Here is a 6,315-nt window from a genome sequence, read left to right on the forward strand (position 1 = left end):
ACCAACCAAGAACTCTCGGAGCCGAGGGACACGATATTCCGAATCTATTTTTTAGCGGCAGCAAAACATTTAACACATTCTGCTCTTTCCCACCAGGAGGGAACCAGCGCGCCGGCAGTCTGATTGCGATGTTGTGGGTAATGCGGCTCTGGAATATGGTGACGGCACTGTGCCTTGATAGTGACGGTAATGAAAACGAACATGAGGATGGGGGCACATTCAGTGTGTGAATCCAGAAAGAAGTGAGGAAACACAAAGGCTCTTAAGTAAAGGCCTGAGATGTGTAAAATGTTCCTGAACGTTCAGAGATGCTCTGATTTTAACTGTTTTTTTTTAGGTCCGCATTGCATATAACCCTATCGTGTGTACATAGGGGTCCAATACAGCTATTGTACGGATATTTTTGTGGAGCTGTGCGTCCTCGGTGCTCGTTTTGGCTTGTTTTTGCGCTTTCTGTGTAGGTTTACAGTAGTATCAAACTAATACATTCATGTAAGAATAGAAACTGAAAAGGTGGGCACCACATGTTCTTCGAGATTCCTCGATCTCATTAGCTGAGACGTACACATTTTTGTCATTTTGAAAATTAAATATCCTTTTCTGCTCTGACAATGCGTAACAGATGTTGTGAAATTGCCTCTTGATGGCAGCTTTTGGCTTCGGTTTTTGGACTCCGAGTGCTGTCGGTGGTAAGTCGGAACAGTGAAATTAACAACAGATGAAAAATTTCGTTTTTACATTTGACCACAGCTAAGGTCTTAATGACGGCGCCACTGAAAAAAAAAGAACACGTGCCTGTAGTGTGTGTTGTGGGCCTGCTGCTGGCAAACTGGTGGATAACAAGAGGCAAACACTTTTGTACCTGTCAAATCAGTTTTTTCCACTTGTTGGCAGTGGGCTGATGGGTATCCAACAGACCTGCTCAAGGAAATTAGTGTCACACATATCATAATGATCTTTGTGCTCCTGACACCCATCTGCTGGAAAATTGCTCATTGTGTTTTTTTTTTTTTTTTTTTAAATTTACTCTTCCCAGGCACAAATTGGCCACTTTAGTCATCCTAGTGTGTGTATATAGTGCCTCCATTACAGATGCATTGCGTTTCTGTCGAAATAATTACCAAGTGCAGCCGTTATTTACATTTATTCATTTAGCAGACGCTTTTGTCCAAAGCGACGTACATCTCAACGAAAAATACAATTTGTACATTACATTACGAGAAAGACATGGCTGCACACATGTGATTCTTAAGTGAACCTAGTTTATTACTTTCCACTTGATGCACTGATGTTCATCGCTCAAGTAGGTGCATAAAACACTGGATAGATGAACCCTGATCAACTTCCTACGAATTAAAAAAAAAAAAAAAAACAAAAAAAAATGAATAAGGTACACAAACATTCACGTACAATGCCGGAGTAGCGGCTGCGTAAAGGCCTATCTGGGGATGCTCATAAAGTCACGGTGCATGGAAATTTATACCATACATGAGCTGGAGAGATCTTGGGTGAAGCGAGTCTGGAAAACGTGTGTTTTCAGACCCTTCTTGAATGTAGACAGAGTTTCAGCAGCTCGGAGTGAGAGGGAAAGGTCATTCCACCACAACGGAGCCAGAACCGAGAACCTCCGTGCTTTACTTTTCGTGCACGGGACCACCAAGCGAGCAGAAGTAGACGAGCGAAGGGATCTGGTTGGGGTGTAGCGGTTGATTATCAGGTTATCAGATTTTCATTATCAAAATATCTTCATACAAATAAAGTTCCTTCAGAGTTGAGGTTCTTAGCCTTTCCTTGGCAATGGACTCATTTAAGAATGTTAAGAAATCTATGGTCCCCTCCAAGAAAAATGTCTTGAAATAAATTTGTGGAAAAATACATTATGGCATTTAATTTACTGCTCTGAAATTCGATTACCTTCACGTGGAATTATGTCGTAAATTGTAATAGCATAGTAATTATTTCATTTTTAACTTTTAGTTGTAGTGTTATTTTCAGAGCAAGCCTTCACTGAAGTCCATCCGCAAACCCCCAAGGAGCCCATGGATCCTATTTTATGAACCCTTGTTTTAAACCAAAGGATATGTATTGAGAAACCGTAAATAGACCAAAAAACAATCTACTATTTACGGTAATAAACTTGCTCACATATAAAAGGGTCACGCATAAATTTAGGAAAACTATTTCACCATTCATTTATTACGTAACACATTTTTCTTTGAGGCATCTCATAATATTTATACAGCAGGGTGTTTTACTGTATCCGATCAGGGTAAGTACCGTGATCAAGGGTTCGACAGCAGGAGAGGGGAAGGGGGCTTAAATTAGCAGCACGTTTTAAGCCCTTCACAGCTACACCATTTAGTCCACATTCTAGTTTTGCTGACTGGAAAATGTCTCTAGAGTTCTGTAATCAAAACTATTTAAATTGTAATTAATTTTAATGGCCTCTCTATAGCTGGAACTAATTTTGTCTATTTGCATCGATTTGTGTGCATCTGTGGCATCGCAAATATTTTTGTCTAAACTTTAGTGTGGTGTTAATTTTGTAAATATATAAAGAGCAGCCGTGACTTTTATGTCCATATATTTTTTTTTTAGACGGGGGGGGGAACGTCCTTGAAATGAGTGTGCATTTGAGCCTGTGTGAGCAGCTTGAACATTTGTGTCGTGTGTGTGTGTGTGTGTGTGTGTGTGTGTGTGTGTGTGTGTGTGTGAAGCAGCTCCAATCTCTCTCTCTGTTTATAACAAGCACTGCATCTGTTTCGGGGTCTCAGGTGGGCCAGGCTCCTTCTTTCCAGTTCAGCTGGCTTGTCCACCCCCCCACCCCCTGGAGGTCCTTTCTGGCCCGTTATCCCACTCATTTCCCTTCATGGATACAACATCATGCGGTGTAGACAGATGTGGCGGCACGGCTGGGGGACACGAGTATGTTACCTGCCACCCACACCTGGCCCACCGCGCTTCCTGCACACCTGCAGCACTGCACTGCGCCCCCATCCCCCCGGGGAACAACACAATGGGTGGGTCTCCTCGCAGAGCCACCGCTTTTTCTCATAGACGTGTGTGAAATTCTTTCCGGCACAAGGGTCCCGAGGTGTCGGCAAACGGTTGCGCTGTAAAAAATCTGTCGAATCCTTGTGAACTGGTCCTCTCCAGCGGGGGTCCCACCGTTTCTCTGTGTACCTGTTGAGCTCTTGTGCGTTAGCGATGTTAGGAAGCCTTTTCAAGGCTTTTTTTTTTCTTTTTAATTGTGCAAGATGTAATAAAATGTAATGGAATGTCAAAGGATTTTCAGATTTCCTACGTGGATGAGAACAGTCGGTTTATTCCGAAGATCAGCAGACTCAAGGGAAGCAGATGTGTAGCCAAAAATCAGGTGTTCGCAGCCCACTTGGAACAGTTGGGCCTTGGTGGACTTGAACATTTACCCTTTCAGTCGTTTTCTCTGAACATTCATCCTGGTCGCGGTTACAAAGGTCCCGAGCCTCTTCTGGAATCACTCCTTATAAGGCTGGAGGGGGGATATACCTTGGATGGGACACCAGTCCATCACAGGGAAGACACACAGACACACACACTTTGGGCAATTTAGTCGCTAGCTCACCTGAACTGCATGTCTTTGGACTGTGGGAGGAAACCAGAGCAGCTGGAGGAAACCCACACAGAGATGGAGAGAACATGCCAACAGGTGGGTGAACAACTATAGGGAGTCTAGTGTATCTAGGAAGGATAAAGGTGTCGGCTAATAACTGCGCCGTAGTCGCTGCTTGTTGCTTTGGAGAAAAGTGTCTCCTAGAAGAATGAATGTAAATGTAAATATGCCCAGAGTGGGGGGGATCTGAAGCCCTGTGGCAGTGTGGTGTTCACAGTGTTGAACATGGCCAATAGAGGGCGCTGTGCCCCTATACAAGAGCATCCTTCCAGCACCCAGTGCATACAAAAGACCTGATTCTAATTATCTTATCCAGTAATCATGATGTGCTTAGAAGGCCACTTAAAAGTCTGCACATTTCTGGATGTCTGGGTTCACTCTTCAGTTTGCTGAACAACATCCAGCATCCCGCTGATGCCTGGCGATGGTGCTCCGCTGCAGTGTTGTGTGCGCCTCCCCGCGCTGTGGCAGGGGTCCAGTGCCACACGAGGACACCCTGGCTACCGTAGAGCATCGACGTAGAACCGACAGCGCGACACGAACCTTATTTGCTCAGCATGTTGGAGCAAAGGGCGTATTTTTTGTGGCGTGCAGTGGAGGACACACGTGCCGGCAGAATTGATGATGGTTTTCGTAAACAAATGTGGGGGAAAAAAGGGACTAAAAAAAAATAGTTTAAAATAATTATTTTTGCAGTGAGCGTTATTATAATGATTATTATTCATTAGTAGGCTGCAGGATCCATACTTGCAGGACCTCTTTTGGAAAATCTGGATGGCACTAGGAAACCTGCCCTTCAGCATTTACCAGCAAACACTTGTCGGGTTTACTTCACTTCCAGCGTGTGAACACTGCCACACACTGTCCACAGACTGCACAGTTACCAAGACTCTATGGTTTTAATGTAGACTCTTGGATTAGACATTCAGTCTTTACTACACTGTGAATGACAGGTGTGGTGGCACAGTGGCACAGTGGGTTGGACCCGGTCCTGCTTTCCAGTGGGTCTGGGGTTCAAGTCCTGCTTGGGGTGCCTTGTGATGGACTGGCGTCCTGTCCTGGGTGTGTCCCTTACACCCTGTGTTGCCGGGTTAGGCTCCGGCTCCCCGCAACCCCCAATGGGACAAGCGGTTCAGACAATATGTACACTGTAAATGTCTAAATCTCCCAACTTCCACCTTTCTAATTCTGCAAAACTATAAGGTGTATTGCTCTAGCAGAAGGTGGTATTCCTTAATTTGAAAATGGTCAAACCCTCAACTTTACCTCACCAAGAAAGTTGGTTTTGTTTTCTGGTGGGTGTTTCAGTGAGATGCAAAAATTTTAGGGATCACTGCAAAAATGCAATTATCCTTTTTAGTACATAATGTTATCATTTGTTTGTATGCTGCTGGACTGCTTTTTAACCTCTTTGTTTGGTTGCCTGTTCCTATAATTTTGCCTGTCTGTCTGTATATACGCACACACGGGGCAGCACACCCCCGGGTGGTTCGGGAGGACGGGTTTGATCCCCGCTCAGTCTGTGTGGAGTTTGCGTGCTTCCCTCGGGCGCTCTGGTTTCCTCCCACAGTCCAAAGACATGCATTTGACTCTCAATATCCCCTGGAGTGTGAATGCTCTGGATCACTGTGACCATGCTCAGAACAAGTAGTTTTTGAAACTGGAAGGATGGATGGATGGGTGTGGAGTAAACAGTGTAGCTGTTAAGGGCTTGAAACCTGCAGACTGCTGATTCAGACCCCGTTCCTTTCTCCTGCTGTAGAACCCTTGATGAAAGTGCTTACCCTGAATTGATGCAGTAAAATACCTTGCTGTACACTGACATGCTTTAGATATGCATGCATACATCAGTATGCTGAGAAAATGCAAATACACCCACGGACAGAGCAAGGAGAGAAGGTCAAAAGGCTGAAGTATTTCACAACTGAGATCATGTAGCACTTTGTAATAAGCTCCAGAAGGGTTTCCAGACATTCCGAAATTCCTGAATTCCATCATCGCTCCTGCTGGATTGCTTTCCAGAGAGGATGACGCGCGGCGCCTCCTAACCCGTGCTTGTATGCGAAAGACCTTCCGATGATTCCGCGCGCACCAGTATGGCGAACGGCCTCGGCTGCTAATTTAACGCAAAGTTGCGTCTTTGTCGCCGACAAAATTAATTTTAACACGGCTCTTTTGAAATGATCAGAGCTTCCCGTGGATGCGGAATCACCGAGTCGCGGCGCCTGTTTCAGAGCGCCTCCTGGGAGGCCGGGCGTTTGTTTCCTACCCTTTCAAACGCTCACGGAGCTGATCCTTCTGATGACGCTGGAAGCGCGGTGCTTGGCTCGCGTTCGCTTGACAGACACGCGGACTCATTAGTGTCTCAAAGGGATGACGGACGGTGTCTCTCCTCGAAATCTTAAGTGTGTCAGGGCTGGAGCTGCGCGTGTCGCACGAGGCCCATGGGCGAGACGAGAAGTCGCCTGCTCTGCAATTAACAGAGGAGCTCGCGGGGAGCCAGCTGGAGAACCATCAAAGAGGCCTGGATTCGAGAGGCAGGAACGTGCCGAGGTGCTTCTCCGTGAGCCATCTGAGAGAGCGGAGGCATGCAGAGTGAGAGAGAGAGAGAGATGCCCGGAGATGGCTCATAAAACACACGGGCTCAAAATTTCAACATGGCC

The sequence above is a fragment of the Scleropages formosus genome, chromosome 22, assembly GCF_900964775.1.
Source record: "Scleropages formosus chromosome 22, fSclFor1.1, whole genome shotgun sequence".
Taxonomy (NCBI): Eukaryota; Metazoa; Chordata; class Actinopteri; order Osteoglossiformes; family Osteoglossidae; genus Scleropages; species Scleropages formosus.